This window comes from Musca autumnalis, unplaced genomic scaffold (assembly GCF_047663935.1).
Source record: "Musca autumnalis isolate F117 unplaced genomic scaffold, ASM4766393v1 scaffold_3, whole genome shotgun sequence".
NCBI lineage: Eukaryota > Metazoa > Arthropoda > Insecta > Diptera > Muscidae > Musca > Musca autumnalis.
In genome coordinates this window covers 197,238,732-197,265,910 of record NW_027411866.1, presented here as the reverse complement: position 1 = coordinate 197,265,910, position 27,179 = coordinate 197,238,732, and positions in this window count along the sequence as shown.

Here is a 27,179-nt window from a genome sequence, read left to right as displayed (position 1 = left end):
GCAATAAAGTGTTTGCTAGATAACGGACCTACTGCCTAATATATAATGGGTTCTGAGTAGAGAACCACATTTTTATCCCATGCTACATATTGTCTCTCCAAAAGTTTATGTAACACCACGAAATATTCGTCCTAGACCCCTCATTTGGTATGCCAAAATTCATATCTCGACGAGATAAAGCGATATGTCTCCGTCCATTAAAAATTGTAAACAAGCTTAAGGCCGCAATTATGGACCGATTGTAACGAATTTTTTAAAGAGGTTGGGTTCGGGCCAGAGTAGAAATGATTAGTTTTTGGTGATGATCGTGAAATGTTCAGGGGATGAAATGGACCAAAAACAAAATTTTAACCAATTTTGTTTGAGTTTATGATGAAGAAGAAGCGTACAAACCAACGTGAAGATCAGATAATACTTAGCGGGTTAAATGGACTGAAACTTTTCTGTGAAATTGGTAAAAATGTCAATAACGTAGCGGTTAAACAACGGAAGTAGTAGTACTACATAAGTGGGTTTCATTACATTTTAGTTTGTGTGAACTAAATTTTCCTTTCCTGCCACAAAAATGTCTTTGTCATGCTAGATAACTTTTTGGTTTTGGTCATAAGTATTATACATTACATCTCTGATATTTGATAATTAAATTTTCACAATCATTGAAAAGAAGTTCCGTGGAGAGCGATTGTCCAGGGATAGTGGTGTAGGGTATCCCATGGTCGGCTCCGTCCGACTATAGACTTTTCTTACTTGTTTTCAATTAAGAAGGTTTATTTTTTTAGGCAAAGATGGGATTTTTTGAAGCTTTGTTCCATGTGATATACAATATTTTACATTTGTTTCATAAGTGTGGATGTGGAACAAATCGGCAAAAATTCTATTTTTAAAAAACTCTCGACCTTTAAATTTGTGGCAAGATGATATATATACTATTATTAATAATTTAAGTCAAAAGTTTAAATATTATCTTAATTTACACGGTGCTCTTGAAACAATTTTAAATGGAAGGTGCTTACACCTTAGAAGTTTTTACGGATTCTGAAACTACAATGTTCGTAGATGAGAAAAATCAAAAAACAAAAAAATCGCCGGAGCGCTTTTTAAATAAATCGCGATTTAAGTTGACATTTTTAGGGGTTGTTTAGGCTATCACGATTTTGCTTAGAAACCGCAAGTCCTATCAAAATGTGACTAAAGAAAATATTGTAGCTATGAAAATTCTCTACAAGATCGGCCTTTGCGGTGTTTTCGTAGTTTTTACCATTTTTGAGATATAGAAGCTTAAATTGGGACAATACACTGACTGTATCGCCCCCTTATAAAACAATGTCATGAAGGGTGCGTCTTAACTAACTTTTGATGAAAACCTCTTACACAGGAAAAGTTTTTGTGAATTCTGAAAGAGCTGGGTTCATAGATGAGAAAAATCCAAAAACAAGGAAAAATCGCTGTAGGGATTTTTAAATAAATCGCGGTCAAAATTCACATTTTTAGGTGTTTTTTAGGTTTTCACGATTTTGCTTGGAAACCGCAAGTCCAATCGAAATCGAGCTAACGAAAATGTTGTAGCTGTGAAAATTCTCTAGAGGATTGATGTTTATAATTTGTTCCCAGCCTGTACCATTTTTGAGATAAAGAAGCTCAGTTTACATTTTTAGGTTTTTTTGTTAGGGTTTCGCGATTTTACTTGAATACGGTAAGTCTTATCGATAAGGGACCTGAGAAAATCTTAAAGCTGTGAAAATTCTCTACAAGACTGGCTTAAGTAACTTATCCTAAGTTGTAACAGTTTTTTAGATATATAAGTTTAAGTTGGGAATTTGCAGTCATGACATTGTTTTATAAGGGGCGATACAGAATTGAATTGAATTTGAATTGTCCCAATTTGAACTTCTATATTTCAATAACGGTAAAACCGACGAGAATACCATAAAGGCCTATCATATAGAGAATTTTAATAGCTACAACATTTGTTTTAGTCCCATTTTGATAGAACTTGCGGTTTCTAAGCAAAATCGCAAAAACCTAAACAACCCCTAAAAATTTCAACTTAAATCGCGATTTATTTAAAAAGCGCTCCGGCGATTCTTTTTGTTTTTTGATTTTTCTCATCTATAAACATTGTAGTTCCAGAATCCGCAAAAACTTCCGAGGTGTAAGCACCTTCCATTTAAAATTGTTTCAAGAGCACCGTGTTTAATTAATCGAGCTATATTACATAAGGAGATTCTATTGAAAAAAAAAAAAATATCTAGCGAGATCGTACACATCACCGCTATGGGACTATAGTTTCGTTAATATTTGTTTTTTATGTCCACTCCTTTGGCTACTTTCCCTTCAATAGTTCAAAACATTTCGTTAAAATTGTGTGCACAATAACTCTCGAAGGTAGTAACCAATTTGGTCTATGCTTTGGACATCGTAATATTTCCACGAGACATAGATCAAGTTATAATATCAACTATATATGTCAACTTCATCGTATACCTTCCACACCAAATTTTGGAAAAGTGCAGGTTAGGACCTCCTCTCGAATCGTTTTGATTTTTCTTGCAATGTTGCACTCAAGGCACCTATTACTATGGTACAAGTTTTTTTCGGTGGCAAGTCCATACTTCTTGAGAAAATGACCCGGAAACTGAAAAAAACTAAGGCCAACATGTGTTCTGGCTGGGGCGCATGACAACTTCCGAACCGAATACTGCGTTGGTCCACACTTTGCATATCGCAATATTTCTTTAAAATTATGAGATGAAACAGAATATGGTGCCGGTACCTTCCCCACAAAAGTTAGAAAATATTCGCTAAAATGTTAAGCGCAATATCTCATAAACGGAGCAACGGATTTGGTCCAATCTTTGGATCTCAAAATATTTGGTCCAAACTTAGTTTATGTTAAAAAGTGGGCCCTATCGGTCCATTTCTTAGGGTACCACCCACACAAATGATGAACATTTCGGTTTAAGTGCGGTTAAGGGTCTGTGCGAGAAGCCTATGGAAATTTTTACCGAAGGTAGCACCGTTCACAGCGATATGATGTTTTTCGTGGGCAAGTCCATGTTTCATGATCCGCAAAACTTTTGAGATTTTTTCCTAATCCATATCTTTGTCGGCAAATTCATATGCAAATCTGCGGATTAACAATTTTGTGCCGTCAGGGTTACATGGAGCTTTTAGGGTAATATCTCAGGAATTATTGACTTACTCCGGCAAAAAATTGTACCCTCGTAAAGCGAGCCACAAAAAATCGTACTGAAAAAAATTTCAAAACGATCCGTGAGGAGCTCTTAAACTTCACTTTATACGAATTTTGTGTGGGAGGTACTCGAAGGAGTGGACCGATACAATCCATATTCCAACCTGATACATGACTGGATGAAATAATACGATGGGCAAGGCCTGCACCAATCAGAAATTCCCTGCGAGGATTATCTTGCCGATTTGCCATTTTGGTTGGTGCCGTCAGGGTTTCTTGGAGCTTTTAGGCCAAAATCTCAGGAAGTATGGACTTCCGCAAAGAAAAAAAGTTTACCGTCATAAAGGAGCCGTCAGGGTTTCTTGGAGCTTTTAGGCCAATATATCAGGAAGTATGGACTTCCGCAAAGAAAAAAATTTTACCGTCATAAAGGGAGCTGCAAGGAAAACTTACTGAAAAAAATTGCAAAACCATCCGAGAGGAGCCCTTAAACTTCACTTTATCCGAATTTTGTGTGGGAGGTGCCCGAAGGAGTGGACTGATATAGTTCATATTCGAACCAGATCTATATCTGGAAGGAATAATACGATGTGCAAAGTTTTGACAAAATCGATTGCTCCCTTCGAGAGTTATCGTTCAGACCAGTTTACAGAAAAATTTTGAACTTTTGTGGGGGAGGTACTAGAAGTAGTGGACCGATATGGCCCATCTTCGAACATAAACTAAGTTTGGACTAAATATTACGATACCCAAAATTTGGCTCGAATCGGTTGAACTGTTTGAGAGTTATCGTGAGCACCTGCCAGTCATACAGACAGACACCCAAGTCGACTCCTAATTTTCTGAAACAAACATACTTGGCGTCTAAAACCGTTATATCGATGAGGCACATTTTTGGTCGTATCAAAGTGTATATACACTTTTTAGCGTAAAGGTTGAGCGTATAAATATTGCAAGAGTCAAATTTTTGAGCAAATTGATTTGTACGTTCCCTCTAAATCTATGCTGATATTTTGAAGTTGGAATTTCGGGTTTTTTTTTAATTCTTCTTATAATTAGAGGGGGGAACCAGATTATGCCGTTAACTATTTATGAGATTGTAGTATTTGTGATTCTAGATGAGTGTGCTCTCTACCGCTTCGTAGTACAGGTACCTTCGAATGTCGTGCAATTTTTCTTGTTTGCGATTTCTAATACATTTTTCTGTTAACTAGATTTCCATATATAGCATTATTATAGCTTGAATTTGTTAAGATGAAGAGCGCTCATGTGGTTTCTCTGTTAGTGACACTTATTTGCGACTCTAGAGCATTCGGAGTTGAATTCCGTTATTGAAAAAGACTTTATTTGATCGTTATTTGACGAGAATTTCAAAACATTTTGGGACGTTCTTCGATTAACAACCTTCTAAATCCAAGTTTGACTACCGTTTGAAAGTTTTACATATGTTTTCAGATAAACATCTGAAGCGTGCAATTTATTTTTGACGAATATAAAAACTTCCATTTCTTCCTAATTTTATTATACGGTGTACCATCCTTTCTTGGTTTAACTAAATCTAAAAGATATTACCTTACCAAAAAGTTAACTGCTCCGACATTTAAATATTGTCATTGACAAATATATTGCATTACCAAAATGATTTAAAGCATACTAACTTGATTGGAAATTTACTCTTCTTACTTTCCATCGAATGGGAATGGAAATTTTCTTGTGTTATCTATCAACTTGTCAAACGTTTTATTGTAATCATTGATTTACAAGTTTATGCAGGAAATTTTCTTTTGATTGTTTTCTTATTTTATTATAGACTTTGTCTTCTTCTTCTTGTTCTTCTTCGTTTTGGGCCATAAACATTTGTCTTTTTGCCACGTAGGAAGTATAAAAAATGTATATATATGTCTGCATGTATTCTGCTAGAAAAAGACAAAGAATCAACGAGTAGTATGGAATAAATGGAGCATAATAATGGCATACTTGTGTAACACCAGAAGCACATCTTTGTTACGTTTATTAAAAGAAAATTTCAAAGTGAAGTGAAATAAAAGATAAGACAAGAGGAAAATTTCAAAAAAGCAACGAAAACGTCAAACCCTCTTCGACGTGGTAGGTAAATTATACAAGGAGATTATACTATACTGCAGGTTATTCGTCATGATATAAGAGACTTTTGAACACTGCCGATAATACCATGTGACATTTTTCTATTTTTCCAAAATTTAGTTTCTCAAAATCAAAATGTAACTGATTTGCATTTTTACAATAATTGCATATATTCATTACATTGGTTGTGCTTGTTCAAACTCAAATACAATCAACTCTCTTCTAATTCTCTGTCATCTGGGTATTATGATCGATAATCCCAATTATGATTTTTCAAACACTAGCTGGCCTTGGGGAAATTTGATGTCTATTTTGAAAAATTATGTTTTGCTCTGTTTTCCTTTTTTCATTTTGTCATAGTTAATCCTTTTCACAAAACCCGCACACTTAACAATTCAGATACCATAAGCGCCCCGTCAAGCAGATAACAGTGAATTGGCATTTGAGCATTATGATCACGTACAATACGTGATATTATAGAAAATGCTTGTGGGATACACTTACTTTGCTATGCTCCATGATTGTTGCTTACTAACCTCCTTTTGGTATACCACTGATAGCTGCTACTGATGCTGGTGATGAAGTTTTGTCTTAGAGAATTTACAATTTGTGGCAATCGTTGGCATGTTTGGCACACAAGGAATAAAGCCAATGTCACAAAGAAATAGAAAAGTGACAAACACGTTTTAAGAAAATGTACTTTTACGTGTTCTGGTCAGAATGGCGGAAACTTTAATATAGTTTATGTTTTGGAAGAGAGAAATAAGAGTTATTGTTCAGTTTTTTTTTGAATGTTAAAATTGGAAATTTTGAAAGCAGTTTTAGTTTTATAATATGGGAAAAAATGCATAGCATAATTATGGTTGGAAAATTGGCCAGCAAAATGGAAACTCGATCCGTTTCATGGGATATGAAATGATGAATTTTTTCAGTATGTTCCAATATAAACTTTCGTTGAAATGTATTTTCTGGAGAAAAGGTTTTATGATTCTTTGCCATGTTGGAACATGGTAAGTATAAGTGATGTGAAAGCACTGAGAGTGACTTCTGTCTGGCGAAGGGCTGCATTGGCATTGAACGGCTTGTACAGTACAACTGTGCAGAATAATTACACATATAGACTAACGATTCGATAAAAAATTTGCTTCACCGAAATAATGGACAGATAATTTTAAGATAATATTTGGTATATCTGTCTGGCTGGTCCACACGATAGCTCCCGAACGAATCGAACGATTTGGTCCTCGCAATATTTTGTTCAATCCTAGATCATGGAAAGTGGGTCATATTGGTCCACTCCATCGGATTCACCCCGAGCAAAGTTTTTTTTCGCTAACATGGTGCTCACCATAATTTTCGAGCGGATCAATCGATTTGGTCCTTGTAATCTTTCTTCCAGACATAGGTCAGTTTCGAATATTGTCCATATTCGATCCACACTTTTTGGAATTTCCCAGATAAAACTTTAAAAATGTTTGGAAAAGAACAGTTTAAAGACATGTCTAAGTTCGCGGACCCCTTTACGAGGGTATACGTTTTGCGGGGGCTGGACCGTCCCTGAGATTTTGGACGAAGAATTCTTAGAATCTTTGACAGCACCATCTTAAATGATTGATGAGCACGATTCTTACGTATTGAATTTCTGATTTGGTAGAAACAAGATTTTCGCTTAGGTGCAGATTAAGGGCTGTTCGAATCTTGTTTAAAGTGATATAATGTTTTAAGTTTTTTCAAACCAAAGCTCTAAGAAACCTACGGTGACTAACTTGGTTGGTGGTGGGCAAAATAACTATCGACAGTAGTGGTGTTGAAGCAAAGTAATATTACTGTCAAACTTAAATCCATTTCAATTATACAAAAGATAAATATTTTCCTTATATCCTCAACATTTATGCTAACGAGGAAATATGTACTTTCATACGGGCAAGATATGCTTTACCGAAATAATGGTTTTAGACCCCAAGTATTTTTGGACGAAATTCGTTTCAGACAATTTGTTTTAGATTTTGCAATGTCCGTCCGTCTGTATGGCTGGCTGGAGCGCACGATAACTTTCGAACGGATGAACCGATTCGGTCCAAAATTTGGCCATCGTAATATTTTGTCCAAACTTAGTTTAAGTTCGTTTATGAGCTATAGCGGTCACTCCTTCTGGTAACTTGCTCACAAAATTTCGAAAATGTTAGGAAAAATTGTACGGAAGATAACTATTGAAGGGAGTAACCGATTGGTCCATACTTTGTACGTAGTTAAATTCCTACCAGACATAGATGGGGTTCCAATATGGACCTATCGGTCCACTCCTTCGGGTACCTCCCACGCAAAATGTCGAAAGAGTAAATGTAGCTTAACTTCTAAAATGATCCATAACGGTCTTCTCCTTAGGGCACCTCCCCCACAAATGTTTAACATCTTTTTATACCCTCAGCCTTTAGGCTAAAGAGGGTATTTACATTTTGATACGACCAAAAATGTGCCTCATCGAAATAATGGTTTTAGACCCCAAGTATGTTTGTACGATATCCGTTTCAGACAATTTTGAGTAGATCTAGCAATGTCCGTCCGTCTGGCTGGTGCGCACGATAACTCTCGAATCGATTCGGTTCAAATTTTGGGTATCAAAATATTTTGTCCGGATTCGATTTAAGTTCGAAGATGGGCCATATAGGTCCACTCCTTCAGGTACCTCCCCCACAAATGTTAAAAAATTGTCGCAAAATTTGTGCGCACGATAACTCTTGTAGGGAATAACCGATTTGGTCCATACTTTGCACATCGTGTAATTTCTACCAAACTAATATAAGGTTCCAATATGGACTGAATCGGTGCACTCCTTTAGGTACTTCCCACACAAAATTTCAGAAAAGTTTAGTTTAGAACCTGGTCTCCAATCGCTTTGTTTACGCAAGTTGTATTCGCTGCCCTCTATACGACGCTGTAAGTTTCATTATGGGCAAGTCCATTCTTCTTGAGAAAATAGCCTGAAATTTACAAAAAAAAACCCTATGACACGGTGTGTAGCGGTTGGAGCGCAAGATAACTCTCGAACGGATATGCCGATTCGGTCCACAATTTGGCTTTCGTAATATTTTGACCAAACTTAGTTCAAGTTCAAAGATGGATTATATCGGTTCCTTCCGGTAGCTCCCCCACAAAAGTTCGAAAATGTTCGGAAAATTTGTGCGTACTACAACTCTTGAAGGGAGTAACCGATTTGGTCCATACTTTGCACATTATGAAATTTCTACCAGACTTAGATGAGGTTCCAAAATGGACTCAATCGGTAAACTCCTTCGAGTACCTTCCACACAAAATTTCGAGAAAGTTCAGTTTAGGACCTGCTCGCGAATCGCCTTGGTTTTTGTTGTAACATCTTGTATTCACTGTCCTCTATACGAAGGTACAAGTTTCCTCAGGGGCAAGTCCATACTTCCTAAAAAATAGCCTGAAAGTTGAAAAACAAACCCTATGACACCATGTTTATGGGTGGAATAAGTTCACTTTAAGGCCTGCTATTGTATTACTTTGATTTTTGTTGAAGCAACGTACATTCGCTGCCTCAATTACGATGGTAAAAGTTGTTTCAGGGGCAAGACCATACTTCTTGAGAAAACAGCCCGAAGGGTGTAAAAACCCCCTATGGCACCCCTATGGTCTATGTGGGTCCATTCCTTTAAGTACCTTTTCCGAAAAATTTTTTAACTTTAATCCTAATCAACATTTTTGTCGGTTCATACGACCAAAATTTTGAGACCCCCTAAATACATAAGTTTTTTGTGAAAAAAGTGTTTCAATTTGCACAGGCTGAGGGTATATCTCTGTCGGCAAAGCCGACTGATACTTTTTTACTTGTTTTAAGTGCAGTGTAGGATCTGTTCGAAGATCCTTTGGAAAATTATACTGTTGCTACTCCTTGTGGTCATGTTTACAGCGACAGTATGTATTTCGTGGGCAAGTCCATGTTTCCTGAAATAGTGGTTCAAAGCCTCTAAGTTATACGGTGACCAACTGAAATGACTCTCAAAATAAGATCTACTTCCAAAAAATGTCGATCCTTTTCTTTAGCTACTTCCTCCGCATCACTTGAGAGCTTTATATATTTTTTTTCGAAAAGTTCACGCCTTATACATAACTAGCAAATGCCCGCTACTTCGTATGCGGAAAGGGAACAAAATATATATAAACAATATTTAATACCGGAATGGTGAATACTGGAGATTCTGTTGTACTTATACCTATTTTTATTACCAATATTTTTTTCGATTGTAGTAATAATTAAAAAAAAAAAAAATCTGGCGTATCGCATCCCTACACAACTACCATATTTTTTATTTCGAATTTTCGAAATTACGTAGCATATTGCAAATTTTAGATTTAATTCCTGGTTTTAAACCCTTCACTAACACAGCATTCCCTTTCAGTACGAATTTCCAAACACTAAACTTTATCTCACTCCTTCACAACAACAATTAGAAAAACTTTTTTACAAAAAATTGTACTTAATGTGCACGGGTATATAAACGTATATAACGGAAAAATTTTTGGAGGCATTTTAATTTAGGCTTTTTTATTATCAGGGGGTTTTCAAATTAACACACCGAAGCAGTCAGAACAAAAAACCTTTTTTGAAAAGATACTTCACGTTTGACTACTTAATTTCAGTACATTATTTAGAAACGCCTTGGCGTTAACATCAAATCGATGGAACAATATTTAGTACAATTTTTCAATCTCAGAACTTTGTCTCGAATTTTAGAGTGATCTTCATAACAAATATTTGTCCATTTCGTATTTTTTTTTAAAAATACCGTATTTCCAAATTATATGTTCCCAGCTTTGTTCCTACACCCAACAACAAATTTAGTACCTTAACTGTGAACACAATACCAAAATGGTTTTGGTACCAACATGTTACCCAACTTTTCGTACACATACATAGGTAAACGTTTCAAAAATTACTTCCTTATATTCAACATATATGCTAACCCCAATTCACTTTTCCAGCTTTGTCTGTTCCTCTGAAACCCATTATAGTACTATAAATAAGTACGAATTTTCAAAACCTCCTCCCTATCTCCACTCTAAACACCAATTGCTAATATAATACCGAATTTCGAAATTCCAGTTCTACCCTTTCCAAAATCACAAATTGTACAAAATTCTATACCATATAGCAAATACCAAAAGGTACCAAATTGTGTACCATTTAGCACTTTTCGTACACGATTTTCCGAAATGTACTTTCATATCTCAGCTCTATCCTTTCACCTAAACCCAATTTATTGATAATGTAGTTCCATTTAGCACTTTTCCATAAGTACGAATTTCCAAAACTACCTCAATCCTACTCTCCAACAGTAATCTGTTCACGCAAATACAAATTGTAGCGAATTCCGTTGCATTTAGTACTGCTGCGTGCACATTAGTACGATTTTCCAAAGCTACCTCCATATCTCGATTCTATATTCCAACAGTAATCTTAATTCCAAATTTCAGGATTCCAGCTCTTCAAATCCAAATCATACTAAACTTACTACCATTTAGGACTTTTCGACCTTTGGTACACCTTTCTTACTCTTCATCAGTGACCCCCATTCCAAATTTCAGGATTCCGGCCTTATTCGTTAACCCATATCCAAATTGTACTATTTAGTACTTTTCGTATACTTTTAATTCGAATTTCCAAAAACCTTTCCATTTTACTCTATATCAGTGACCTTCATTCCAAATTTCAGGATTCCAGCTCTATTCGTTCACCCAAACCCAAATTGTACTAAATTTAGTACTTTTCGTGCCCTTATAGTTCTAATTTAGAAAAACCTTTCATTGTTACTCTTCATCAGTGACACTCATTTCAAATGTTTGTATTCCAGCTCTATCCGTTCACCCAAATCTAAATTGTACTATATTTAGTACCATTTAGTACTTTTCTTATACTTTTAATTCGAATTTCCAAAAACCTTTCTTTTTTACTCTCCATCAGTGACCTTAATTCCAAATTTCAGGATTCCAGCTCTATTTGTTCACCCAAACCCAAATTGTACTAAATTTAGTACCATTTATTACTTTTCGTACACTTATAGTTCGAATTTCAAAAAACTTTAATTTTTACTCTTTATAAATGATTCTCATTCGAAATTTCAGGATTCCAGCTCTATCCGTTTACCCAAATCCAAATTGTACTAAATTTAGTACCATTTAGTAATTTTCGTGCACTTATATTTCGAATTTCTAAATAACTTTCTTTGTTACTCTCCATCAGTGACCCTCATTACAAATTTCAGGATTCAAGCTCAATTCGTTCACTCAAATCCAAATTGTACTAAATTTAGTACCATTTACTATTTTTCGTGCACTTATAGTTCGAATTTCCAAAAACCTTTCTTTGTTACTCTCCAGCAGTGACCCTAATTCAAAATTTCAGGATTCCAGCTCTATCCGTTCACCCAAATCCAAATTGTACTAAATTTAGTACCATTTAGTATTTTTCATACCCTTATAGTTCGAATTTAGTTAAACCTTTCATTGTTACTCTTCAACAGTGACCCTCATTCCAAATGTTTGTATTCCAGCTCTATCCGTTCACCCAAATCCAAATTGTACTATATTTAGTACCATTTAGTACTTTTCCTATACTTTTAATTCGAATTTCCAAAAACCTTTCTTTTTCACTCTCCATCTGTAACCTTAATTCCAAATTTCAGGATTCCAGCTCTATTCGTTCACCCAAACCCAAATTGTACTAAATTTAGTACAATTTATTACTTGTCGTACACTTATAGTTCGAATTTAAAAAAACCTTTCTTTTTTACTCTCCATCAGTGATCTTAATTCCAAATTTCAGGATTCCGGCCCTATCCGTTCACCCAAATCCAAATTGTACTAAATTTAGTACCATTTAGTACTTTTCGTTCACTTATAGTTCGAATTTCTAAAAACCTTTCTTTGTTACTCTCCATCAGTGACCCTCATTACAAATTTCAGGATTCCAGCTCAATCTGTTCACCCAAATCCAAATTGTACTAAATTTAGTACCATTTAGTACTTTTCGTACCCTTATAGTTCGAATTTCCAAAAACCTTTCATTGTTACTCTTCATCATTGACCCTCATTCCAAATGTTTGTATTCCAGCTCTATCCGTTCACCAAAACCAAATTGTACTAAATTTAGTACCATTTAGTACTTTTCGTGCACTTATAGTTCGAATTTCCAAAAACCTTTTTTGTTACTCTCCACAATTGACCCTAATTTCAAATTTCAGAATTCCAGCTCTATCCGTTCACACAAATCCAAATTGTACTAAATTTAGTGTCATTTAGTACTTTTCGTACCCTTGTAGTTCGAATTTCCAAAAACGCTTTGGTACATCTTTCTAACTCTCCATCAGTGACCTTCATTCCAAATTTCAGAGTACTAGCTCTACGCGTTCGCGTAATACAAAGGGTACCATATTTAGTACCTTTTGGTACTTTTCGTACCCTTCCAGTTCGAATTTCGAAAAATCCAGCCTTATCTCACCCCTACACACCAACAGCAACCCACACTAAAAATTTCAAGTTTCTAGCTTCAGCCGTTTCGTCTGGGCGTTGATAAATCAGTCAGTCAGTCAGTCACTCACCTCACTACTCTTTTATATATATAGATTATTGGAGAAAACGATTTTGGTTGCGTAGACGGTATTGGATTCTATGTCTTTCAAAACCGACAAAATCGACTGATACTTTTTATGACCTAAGATTTTTTGAAAGTGAAAAAGGAAACCCGACCAGTTTCGCTGTGGATAGCAGCTCGTCAGACATATTGGCTGTGGAGTGGCTTCCCTGTCATCGAACTTTTGTTTTCTCAAATGCAAGTTGTTTTTACTGTGTTGTGCTTTCTTCTCATTCAACCTGTATGGCTTCCATATTTGCTCATCATTTGCATTTAAAGGGCTGATCGAGGAATGTTTAAAATTTACGTCGGACGTTGTCGTTGTGATTTTTATTGCAACCATACAAATGTTTCATGGACCGATTTGGTCCATACTTTACACATCCTAATATATCCAGCAGATATAGGTCAGGTTAGAATATGGACTATATTTGTCCACTTCTTCGGGTACCTCCCACACAAAATTCTGGATAAATGCATTTTAAGACCTGCTCTCGAATCACTTTGGTTTTTGTTGAATCAAATTGCTGCCTCAATTACGAAAGTAAAAGATTTTTCAGGGGCAAGTCCATACTTCTTGAGAAAACAGCTCGAAAGTTGTAAAAAACCCTATGGCACCAGATTCTCATAGACGTAGCAACCGATTTGGTCCAAACTTTGGATCTCTAAATATTGTCGAAATTTAGTTTATGTTCAAATTTGGGCCCTATCTGTCCAATCCTTGTGGTACCACCCACACAAATGTTCACATTTTTTTGTGGTTCGAGGATCCTTTGGACATTTTTACCGAAGGTTTTCCTAGTGGCCCTGTTTACAGCGATATTATGTTTTTCGTAGGCTAGTGTGGTAAAAACCCTATCTTTTGATATCCCCGCAAATAGTTTGAAAACCCCCTGAATACATACGTGTTTTTGGGGAAGAAAGTATTTCAATCCACACAGGCTGAGGGTATATCTCTGTCGGCAAGGCCGACTGATACTTTTTTACTTGTTGTTGAAGCAACTTGCATTCGCTGCATTCCTAAAAGTTTTTTCAGTGGCAATTCCATACTTCTTGAGAAAAGTTGTAAAAAACCCCTATGGCACCATATGCAGTGGCTGGAGAGCTCGAGCCTAATACTGCATTCGTCCACACTTTAATTATTATAATATTTCTTCGAATATTAGATGATGCTAAAATGGCACGCGCGATTTCTCATAGACGTAGCAACCACAGGCTGAGGCTATATCTCTGTCGGCAAAGCCGACTGATACTTTTTTACTTGTTTATCGTTCAACCTGTATGGCTTCCATATTTGCTTTTATCTACAGTTAAAGGGCTGATCGAGGAATGTTAAAAATTTACATTGGACGTTGTCGTTGTGATTCTGATTCCAACATACAAATGTTTGGTGAGCAAATCCATGTTTCGCGACATAGCGACACAAAAGCTCTAAAAATGACTCCCAATATATGGACTATATCGCGGTACTTATTCAGGCACTTCTTCCGCAAAAGAGCAACATTGAAGACCACTTTTCGGCTTATGTTGAAATTTTAATAGCGGCAAGTCATTGTGTTCAATACTTCTGACATCTGCAATTTTGGTGTAGTGCGTATACGTATTCTACCTTTATCAAATGTTGATCATTCGCTACAAATAACTTTGTAGAAGTTTCGATCTTTCGTTTTTATACCCTCAGCATTTATGCTAACGAGGGTATATGGCGAAAAACAAAAATCCTTTGCAATTCCATTTGAAAAAAAATTAAAAAATTTTTTTGCGAGAATATCTTCAATTTTTGGCATAGAGGTTAAGAAAAAAATTCTGGTTTCAAATCTGTTCGCGTTCACAAATTTAGCATATAAAGAAAAAATATTTAAAAATATCTTATTTGTTGTTATGAGAAAATGTATGCATTAATCGTTAACAGCATTCCATATCTGTTCGTAGATGTTTAAATAGTTATTAAATTTATTATTATTTTCGCGGAAAATCAACAAATAATAAAAAAAATTCCCAGAGTCCGTACAAACCCTCAAAAAATAAATTAACAAATATTTGCGGAATCTAGACAATGCGTAGAAAAATATGATACCAAATTTATAGAGATTGGGTACATAAATTGCATATTATAGCAACAACAAAAGAGAAAAACTTATTGTTGCAAAATATTGTTGCAAATATATTTTTTGGTTTGATTCGAAAAATTAGAAAAATATATTTGGGAGTTCTCCAACTATTTCGCTAAAATCCCATACAATAATTAATGTGTACGGCTAAAACTTCATCAAGAAATATGGTTTACCATCGTGAAAGCTTATTTGCTTACTGTGATAACTTATAAGGATAGGAAATTAAGAGTAATATTGAAATTACAATCATTCAAAAAATGTGGAAATTAAAAAGCCTATTATTCGCGAATTAGTTAAAAACAGTTGATGCGCATCCGTTTTTGGATACAGCGAATCAATCTCTTTCAATATTTATGCATATTTCGATGTTTCACTCAGCGGTCAAAGTGTGCCGCCAGATGCATCACACAATGCAAAAATCCTTAAAGTGGGTAAAAAATTTCTGTAGCACCCATCAAAAATACGTCTATATGCACATAGGAAATTGAATGGCACTTGTAAATTTTAAACGCAAAAAATAGGGTTTTAAAAAAAAATCACGCATCAAATATTGGCCTTTAGACTCCAATTACTAGGATGCTGTAAGGAGCACACTCATGAGATATGCATTAAACGTCGTAAAATCACGAGTTCTATAATCCTATTATGAATTTTGAATATTATATTGTTGCGCGTCCGAACTATAAAAAAAATTCAAAAAACCCCGAAATTCCGGCTTCAAAATGTCAGCATCAATTTTAGGTGGATGCAGTGGATATATCGAAAAATGATACACTAGTATCATATTGCCCATGAAGTATTCTTTCAGTCTTTCTTTGGGTGTATGTCTATAAAATGTAAGGTTAAGCCAGAAATTGGAAGGGAGCATACTAAAACTTGTTGGCTTCAACCCATTTTACCTATTTTTGTACATTGATGCCAACACAGCTTCCACGTAAATTAATTTTAATGGTCGACCTTATGGGATTCATCCTAAAACACTTCATTTTAAAGAATTTCAATCATACTATATAGAATATGTTAACAGTTCGCGAATTCTGAATGGGTGAAACTCGGATTCATCGATTGTAAAATAAAACAGAGATTGCTGAAATTTGGTACTTAGTCTTCGTAGGGTATCACTGTGTGTAATTTTTTGAGTCATGTGTTATTAACCATATTCTGACACCGCAGCGTGATAGAAGACCAAAAAATAGAAGACACGTGTCTCGCCGTTTTTCCCTATCTCATCAACTTTCGCGGTTGTAGGCCTCCAAAGGTTTGAGGCTTTGATGTAAAAAGGGGCAATTTTTCACGACTATATCTTCCAAACCGTTTTGAATTTTTAATTTATCTGAGAGACAAAGTTGTAGATCTTGTCTTAAGGAACAAAAATTGTGAACACATATAATCCATCAAACTTCATCTGCAAGGTCAAAATCGCCAAGGTTAAATTTCTTTTAACAATTTTTCTCGGGTTTTGGTCTGCAGATATCAAACCGATCAAGTTTGAAGCAAACAACCAACTACAAAAATGTACCTCAGATCCCAATAAACATCTTTCTAGAATATATCAACTCTGTATAGACGGTTCTTAAAGGTCAAAGTAACAAAGCAAATGGGATTTGTATCCTATTTTCTCTGGTTCTGCTCCACAGATACTAAACGGTTCAATATTGAAGAAAACAACAAACTGCAATAATGTAGGAAATACATCAATGAACAACTTTCTGGAACATTCGAAATGTCTATGAACGGTTCTAAAAGGTGAAAATAGCAAAAAACATTTGAAAATATTCAATTTTTACACTTTTTTCTCCGATTCTGGTCCAAAGATACTGAACCGCCCAAAAATTAGGGATTCCGTCAACTACAAAAATTTGCCTAAGATTTCAGGAAGACAACTTTCTAGAACATATGAGGATTCTAGGAATGATTCTCACGGCTGAAATTCAAGAACAATTAAATTATTTTTAACATTCCCCCTGCTCAGGTTTGGAAATAACAAACTGTTAAAAACTCAAGTAAATTTGACAGGTTTGGCATTTACGCACATGAACAGGAAAGAATGATATAAAATCATCGAATTTTGAGCTTGAAGAATCGTTCCTAGAATCTTCATATGTTCTAGAAAGTTGTTTATTGAAATCTTAGGTAAATTTTTGTAGTTGACGATACCCTTACTTTTCGAGCGATTGGGTATCTTTGGACCAGAATTGGAAAAAAAGTGTAAAAATTAAAATTTTCAAAAGTTTTTTGCTATTTTCACCTTTAAGAACCGTTCATAGACATTTCGCATGTTCCAGAAAGTTGTTTATTGATGTCTTTGCTACATTATTGTAGTTGGTTGTTTTCTTGAATATTGAACGGTGTAGTATCTGTGGACCAGAACCAGAGAAAACAGGATAAAAATCACATTTGCTTTGTTATTTTGACCTTTAAGGAGCCTCTATACAGAGTTCAGATGTTCTAGAAAGATGTTTATTAGGATCTGAGGTAAATTCTTTTAGTTGGTTGTTCGCTTCAAATTTGATCGGTTAGATAGCTTCAGACCAAAACCCGAGAAAAATGTTTAAAAGAAATTTAACCTTGGCGATTTTGACCTTGCAGATGAAGTTTGATGGATTATATGTGTTCACAATTTTTGTTCTTTAAGACAAGAACTACAACTTTGCCTCTGAGATAAATTCAAAATTCCCAACGGTTTGGAAGATATAGTCTTGAAAAATGGCCCCTTTTTACATCAAAGCCTCAAACCTTTGGAGGCCTACAACCGCGAAAGTTGATGAGATGGGGAAAAACGGCGAGGCACGTGTCTTCTATTTGTTGGTATTCTATCACGCTGCGGTGTCAGAATAGGGTTAATAATTTTCGTGTTGCACAGTGTATGTAAAACTTTCTCCCAGAAATTTGTTGGTATAGCTCCACGCCTTCATATAGCCCCAATAGAACGGTACCTCCCGATTTTTGGTATTTTGAAAGTTGTGGCAACAATAATGCACCGAAATGGCTGAAATTTGGTATTAGGTCGTAATTTGAGGTATAAAACTTTCCATATGCAATTTGTCGGTATAGATCCACGCCTTCATATAGCGCCCATAGATCGGTACCTCCCGATTTTCTGTATTTTGAAGGTTGTGCCCTCAATATTCCACAGAAAAGGCTGGAATTTAGTATTTGGTCTTCATTTGGAATATTTAAAGTTCCATATGACATATTTTGTATACATCCACGCCTTCATATATCGCCCATAGAACGGTACCTCCCGATTTACGGTATTTTGAAAGTTGTGGCCTCAATATTCGACGGAAACGGCTGAAATTTGGTATTTAGTCATCGTTGGGGATTTAAAACATTACCCCAGAAAAATGTCGGTACAGGTCCATGCCTTAGTATAGACCCCATAGAACGGTATCTTTCGATTTTCGGTATTTAGAAGGTGGTGGCCTCAATATTCCACCGAAATTGCTGAAATTTGGTAATTGGTCTTTATTGGGAGTATTTAATGTTCCATATGAAATTTGTAGGTATAGGTCCACGCCTTCATATAGCCCCCATATAAAGGTACCAACTAATTTTCGGAATTTTGAAGGTGTTAGCTTCATTGTCACACCAAAATGGCTGAAATTTGGTACTTAGTCTAAGTTGGGAGTATAAAACCCTCTCCCAGAAATTTGTCGGTATAGGTCCACACCTTCATTTACGCCCCATAGAACGGTTCCTCCCGATTTTAGGTATTTGTAAGGTTGTGGCCACAGCAACCCACCGAAATGCCTGAAATTTGGTATTTAGTCTTTGTTGGAGGTAAAAGCTTTTCTGACTAACGTTCGTCGGTATAGGTCCACGTTTCGATATAGCCGCCATAGAACGGTTCCTCCCGATTTTCGTAATTCTGAAGGTTGTGTGGAGGCGTGTTAATCAGGACTAATTAGTCTTCTATGGGGTTATAAAATATTCCAAAAGAGAATTATCAGTATAGGTCCGCGGTTTCATAGACCGACGTTTTGATATAGCCCCAATGGAACGGTGTCTCCCGAATTACGGTATTTTGTAGGTTAGCCATATTGTTTTACCGAAGTTGCTGAAATTTTGTATTTAGCCTTCTTCATAAACGAAAAGAAACTAATTGTTCCATTTTACTTCAATACAACTCGTGGTGGAGGGTATAACAAGTTCAGCCGGTCCGCAATTAACGCCGTTCTTAGATGTTATATTGTAAGTCTTTTTAGTCTAAGTCTCTTTTATACCTTTGGACCTCTCTCTCTCTAGATCATGAAGATCTCTCCTGACGTGCCTAGCGGGGAAGCCTTTCCATTAAATCGTGACAGCGATGCTCACTGCGATAACACCCAAGCAGGTACTGCACCGACAACATCTTGTTGTGCTGACGCACCGGTAAAACCTTCGTCTCCTCATGAAGAGGCACCCTCTTGCAGTCCTCATGGAGGCATTCTAGCAGGTTTGAATATTCTACCACTGCGTAGCGTTAACATTTGCATACAACGCTGGCGCCGCATAGCTTACCACAGACCGGCCTATTGCTTTGTAAGAGGTCAACAAGGTTTCTTTGTCAGCACCCAAAGTCTTGCCGGCCAGCGACTTGAGAACCTAGTTCCTACTTCATATTCCTCAGATGGAAGAACTGCACTAGGTCAGTTATGTAGACAGTTAACTTATTACATACATATGTATGTCATCAACAATAGGACCCGACACACAGTGGTTCCGCCCGTGGACAAAAATCGAAAAATTGATGGCGACAAATTTTATTGCGATTGAAATAAATATTCTCTAAACATATCAAATTTTTAACATCCAGCCTTGTTTTTGTAAATTAACAGCGGTTATACGCCAAGTTAAGTCGAAGAAGTTGTGATTTGTATGTGAGCCCTTAAAAACGAAAAAATACATCCGCAAAGCATTCGTAGGTTATGAGTAAAATTATAAAAAATTGGAGAGGTAAATGTGCAATTTTCAAAATGAAACTTATAGACGATGGCATTGGCAATATTTTTATGAAAAAACAAATTCATAATTCGTTTCCTAACTTCATTAAAAATAAATTCTTAATAAATGACTTTTTCTGCTATTTTTAATATAATTACTATTAATTTAGGTTGAGTTTTACTAATGTTGTGAGCATTTGTGAGTTTCGAAATTTTTTTTAGAATGCAGGGAAAAGTCTCTAGTTTACGACTAAAAAAAAGTCCAGCTGCCCCCATCTGCCACCCGCTATGTTATACCTCTTATACCACGCCCGTAAAATCGTCAAAATTCCGAAAATCGGGAGGTATATTTATATGGGAGCTATTCCTAAACTTGGACCTATACTGAACATTTTTGGCAAGGAGGTATTTTGTTCACTCAGAACTCAAAATGCAAAATTACAGCCAAATCGGTTGGAAAATTTGGGTAAAATCGTCAAAATTCCGAAAATCGGGAGGTACGTTTATATGGGGGCTATACCTAAACGTAGACCGATATTGACCATTTTTTGCATAGAGGTATTTGGTTCACTCAGAACTCAAAATGCCAAATTACAGCCAAATCTGTTGGAAAATTTCGCTAAAATTGTCGAAATACCGAAAATCTGAGGGTACATTTATATGGCGGCTATATCTAAACGTGGACCTATATTGAATATTTTTTGCAAGGAGGTAGTTTATTCACTCAGAACTCAAAATGCAAAATAACATCCAAATCGGTTGGTTAATTTGGCCAAAATCGTCAAAATACCACAAATCGGGCGGTACCTTTCTATGGGAGCTATACCCAAATGTGGACCTACATCCACTAAAAATGGTTTTCTATCTTTTTGGCTTGTTATAAACCTATGTTTAAAATTTGGAGGCGGTAGCTCGATTAGAACTATTTTTGGCACTCTTTTCCATACAAGTGGAACCACTGTGCGACACCAAGATCATACAATCATCCACATACATTAAGATCTCTATGCCGTCTGGAGGTTGTGGAATTTCAGAGGGGTAGAGGTTAAACTGTTCCGGAGATATCACCCCTCCTTGGGGAACTCCCTGTTTCGATATACGGGGTTTGGAATTTTGTCTCTGAGTTCCACGAACGACTGGGGTCAGCACAAATAGTTGATCAGCCAACGTTTCAAACACGTTTGGAGAGTTGACTGTGTCGAAGGCCATTGATAGGTCAAGAGCCACCATGACTGTTTGGTCGCACGGCCTGGAACTTTGCTGCTGGCAACAGGAGTCATGTGTTTGTGTTCATGAAGGTTAGAATATTTTGAAATTTATTCCTAGCCTTATAAATAAACCCACAAATGTCCGATTTTTAATGACATTCTCGTATTAAATACCAAAGTCCCCCAAATAAAATTGTGTCATCAGCTTTTAAAGCAACCGATTTTTTTGGGAAAGTCTCCAAACTGTAATCTGTTATCGAGTTTTAAATTACATCTTAATTTTTTTACTTTAAAATAATTTTTACATATGTACGAGTATGTATGTATATGTAGGCCACTAATAAGACAGATGCTCATCATGTTTCATTTTGAAAATATTTTTTTTGCATTCTACATACGGACCTTTTATCGCAGCAAATGAAGTAGCAAATAATTTAATAAATGATTGCGAGAAATCTTTAAAAGATGATTGTTACTTATTAGTCACATCATGAATATTAACATAAACAGTCCTCGTGCCATTTCGAAACCCTTTCATGTTTCCTTTTGTAGTATTGCAAATTACAACAAATAGATGAGGGAAATCAAATTATGCGCTGTCATGTTTTGGGTCTTTTGTTTTATGCTTCATCAACAAGTCCTTTGAGGGACAGTTCATTATTAAACAACTCATAAATTTGAAATGACCCTTTTTGTTTTAACATTTAACCCTCTTATCTTCGACTATTTGACTGGTATCAGGTTCCGTTCCAATGCCAATTGGTGTGAAAGCGAAACAAAACAAAACACAAAAAGAGAATAAATAGAATATCAAAAACATATGTTTATTAACAAGGAAGAAATTAGTTTGGGTTTGCTTTAATACTTTGCTGTAGTTCTAATGAAGTCCTTGTCCTTTTTGACAATGTGTTGTTTTTATGCTTCTACTTTGTAGTTCATAGTTTCAGCATTTTTCAAAAGTTTGTAATTTATGTTGTTATATTTTGCTTCAATGTTCAGGCACAGATATGCATGTACATTAAAAAATCTTTCTTGATTTGTTTTTTTTTTGCCTTTGTTTGTTTTATTATCTTAATTTGTAGCCAAATTGACCCTAAGGCTTTTACTTGTCATCCAATTTGATAAGGGCTGTTGTTTTTTTTATCACAGGGTTGGAAAATAATTTTGTTACATACATATTTAAAAAAAGGCTTGTCAATGTTATTTGTAATTGGTATTATTTATACTTCCCTTATTGAAAATTAAATTTACCATAATTAAAAAACCCTTGTCAATTACAAGAAAATCTTTTCAATTTTCCTTGGTCTTAACTTTGTCATAAACTGCCTTCTCATCTTCTGATTGTACTTGAAAATATTTAAATAAATGTATCATTTTTTCAATGCAATTGGCGTAGTTGACAATCCAGACAGCAAGAAAACAATGCAGCTATCAAAAACAGCAAAACAAAACAATAAAAATATTCTCTCTGAAACAGAGAAATATGCAATTATAACATCTGTCATCAACAGAATTGTATAAAATATTCACAACAAATTAAATGACAATGCAAAAAGTGGGACAAACAAAAACCAAAACGGCTTGAAGGCAAGTTTTTGTTGTAGTGATAAATAGAGAATAACAAGTTGTAAACTTTTTAAGATAAATGGAACAAATTTAAATTTATAACTAGATGCGTGGATTTTATTAAGAATATTTTTTTCAACTATCATCAGAAGCGTGGATTTTATTAGCAATATTTTTCAGTGACCATCAGAGGCGTGGATTTTATTAGCAATATTTTTCAGTGACCAACAGAGGCGTGGATTTTATTAAGAATATACTTTCAATGACCATGAGAGGTGTGGATTTTATTAGGAATATTTTTTCAATGACCAGCAGATGCGTGGATTCTATTAGGAATATTTTTGCAATGACCAACAGAGGCGTGGATATTATAGGAATATCTTTTCAATGACCAGAGGCGTGTATATTATAGGAATATTTTTTTTAATTACCATCAGAGGCGTGGATTTTATTAGGATTATTTTTTCAATGACCATCAGAGGCGTGAATTTTATTAGGAATATTTTTTCAATGACCATCAGAGGCGTGGATTTTATTAGGAATATTTTTTCAATGACCATCAGAGGCGTGGATTTTATTAGGAATATTTCTTCAATGACCATCAGAGGCGTGGATTTTATTAGGAATATATTTTTTCAATGATCATCAGAGGCGTGAATTTTATTAGGAATATTTTTTCAATGACCAACAGAGGCGTGGATTTTATTAGGAATATTTTTGCCATGACCAACAGAGGCGTGGATTTTATTAGGAATATTTTTGCAACGACCAACAGAGGCGTGGATTTTATTAGGAATATTTTTGCAATGACCATCAGAGGCGTGGATTTTATTAGGAATATTTTTTCAATGACCATCAGAGGCGTGGATTTTATTAGGAATATTTTTTCAATGGCCATCTAAGGCGTGGATTTTATTAGGAATATTTTTTCAATGACCATCAGAAGCGTGGATTTTTTAAGGATTTTTTTTTTCAATTACCATCTGAGTCGTGGATTTTATTAGGAATATTTTTTCAATGACCATCAGAGGCGTAGATTTTATTAGGAATATTTTTTCAATTACCATCTGAGGCGTGGATTTTATTAGGAATATTTTTTCAAACACCATCAGAGGCGTGGATTTTATTAAGAATATTTTTTCACACCATCAGAGGCGTGGATTTTATTAGGAATATTTTTGCAATGACCAACAGAGGCGTGGATTTTATTAGGAATATTTTTTCAATGATCAACAGAGGCGTGGATATTATAGGAATATTTTTTCAATGACCATCAGAGGCGTGGATTTTATTAGGAATATTTTTTCAATGACCATCAGAGGCGTGGATTTTATTAGGAATATTTTTTCAATGACCATCAGAGGCGTGGATATTATAGGAATATTTTTTCAATGATCAACAGAGGCGTGGATATAATAGGAATATTTTTTCAATGACCATCAGAGGCGTGGATTTTATTAGGAATATTTTTTCAATGACCATCAGAGGCGTGGATTTTATTAGGAATACTTTTTCAATGACCACCAGAGGCGTGGATTTTATTAGGAATATTTTTTCAATGACCATCAGTGGCGTGGATATTATAGGAATATTTTTTCAATGACCATCAGAGGCGTTGATTTTATTAGGAATATTTTTTCAATGACCATCAGAGGCGTGGATTTTATTAGGAATATTTTTTCAATGACCATCAGAGGCGTGGATTTTATTAGGAATATTTTTTCAATGACCATCAGAGGCGTGGATTTTATTAGGAATATTTTTTCAATGACCATCAGAGGCGTGGATTTTATTAGGAACATTTTTTCAATGACCATCAGAGGCGTGGAATATTTTTTCAATGACCATCAGAGGCGTGGATTTTATTAGGAATATTTTTTCAATGACCATCTGAGGCGTGGATTTTATTAGGAATATTTTTTCAATGACCATCAGAGGCGTGGTTTTATTACGAATATTTTTTCAATGGCCATCATAGGCGTGGATTTTATTATGAATATTTTTTCAATGGCCATCAGAGGCGTAAATTGTGTTAGGATTATTTTTCAATGACCAACAGAGGCCTGGATTTTATTAGGAACATTTTTTCAATGACCAACAGAGGCCTGCATTTTATTAGGAATATTTTTTCAATGACCATCAGAGGCGTGGATTTTATTAGGAATATTTTTTCAATGAACAACAGAGGCCTGGATATTATTAGGAACATTTTTTCAATGACCATCAGAGGCCTGGATTTTATTAGGAATATTTTTTCAATGACCAACAGAGGCCTGGATTTTATTAGGAACAGTTTTTCAATAGCCTTCAGTGTATTGAATTTTATTAGGAATATTTTTCAATAGCCTTCAGTGTCTTGAATTTTATTAGGAATATTTTTCAATTACCATCAGAGGCGTTGATTTTATTAGTAACATTTTTTCAATAGCCATGAGAGGCTTGAATTTTTTAAGAGGATTTTTCCAATGACCATCACAGGCGTGGATTTTATTATGAATATTTTTTCAATGACCGTCAGAGCCCATTTTCGGTGGCCATCCCTGTACATTCCCTGAAAATATGCATCACATTTTCTCCGGGGGCCATCGCTGTACATTCACGGAAAATTTCTGGAAAATCGGTCAGTAGTTTTGTAAATCTAACATATTTCAAAAGTGGGCGTGGTTAAGTTTTGGTCGGAGACACAACCACAATTGTCTCAAAAATTAATTTCCAAACCGATACATTCGTAATTATTGTAAATATAGCATTTTTAAAGAAATGGGTTATGGGGAAGTACCCCACCCTTTCCGAAATTCAACAAATTAGGTAGCCTATTTTCACCGGGGGTCATCCCTGTATATTCCCTGTAAATTTCAGTAAAATCAGTTCAGTATTTTTTGTAGAAAATATAAAAATTGAAAATTGAAAAAAGTGGGCGTCGTCAAATTTTCATTGCATAAAAACCTAAGTCGGTTCTGTAGTTTTTGTAGAAAAGATTAAAATTGAAAATTGAATAAAGTGGGCGTAAAAGTGGGCGTGGTCAAATTTTCTTTGCATAAAAACCTAAGTTGGGTTATGATGAACATTTCCAAAAAAGAGTTATCCAAATCGGTTCAGCCTTTCTCAACTGGTGTCATTACCAACGAAAGATTTGATTTTTATTTATAAAGATTTAATCTTACCCGCAATTCTTTAATGAACATTAAAATAACTTACCTGTAAATAAAAGATAAAATAAATTTAATATACTCTCAAATAATTAAAAAACAATATTTACAAAAACAAATGTCATTGATATATGTGTTTTAATTACTTTATTCCCACTAGTTATTTTGATAAACAAAAAAATGTCTGCAACAAAGTTCCCATGATGGTCAAAACAAACTTTACATAGTTCACCCAGCAAAGTTCACATAATCTTGCATTGCTTTTTTATATTTTTCATTTGTTTTTATACCCTACACCACTATGTGGGGAGGGTATTATAAGTTGGTTTTGGCCAAAAAGTTTGTAACGCATCGAAATAATGATCGTAGACCCATACTTATATATATCAAAATGAATGTCTCGACGAGCTGAGTCGATCTGGCTATGTGTGTCCGTCCGTCAGTCCGTCCGTCCGTCCGTCTGTCCGTCTGTCCGTCTGTCCATCTTAACCTTGTAATCACGCTACAGGTCGCAATTTTGATCGGAACGTCACGAAATTTTGGGTGTTGATGGGGGTCCCGGAGGGGAAGAAGCCTATTGATTTTGGTGATGGTCGGATAATATTTAGGGATCGGAATGGGCAAAAAACTTATGTGGATAAAAAGACAACGTTTTTTTCCAAAGCGAATATCTCAGCTTCTATAAGGGGTATACCAAAAGCAAAACCTGACAATTAAAGTAGAAAATATCACCTTTCTAATGATGTAAAGTAGGTTCTCGTGGGTGATCAAACAACGAAGATATCACAATAGTCGCAAATAAACCCCAAATTTTCATGTTTGTGATTTTAGTTATAATGACGAATATCACAGCTTTGGCTGGGGACTTTCCAAAAGCAAAGCCTAACTATGAAAGTAGAAGATTCCACCTTTACAATGATGCAAACAAGGTCGGCGTAGGTGACCAAATAACGGAGATATCACAATAGTCGGCAATTCATCCCATTTTTCCATTTTTTTGGAAATCACGCTACAGGCCTCAATTTTGATCGGATCGTCGCGAAGTTTTGAGAGTTAATGAAGATCTCAAAGAGGAAGAAGCCTATTGATTTTGGTGAGGATCGAATAATATTTAGGGGTCGGAATGGGCAAAAAACTTATTTGGATAAAAAGACAACGTTTTTTTCCAAAGCTAATATCTCAGCTTCTATAAGGGGTATTCCTAAAGCAAAATCTGACAATGAAAGTAGAAAATATCACCTTTCTAACGATGTAAAGTAGGTTCTCGTGG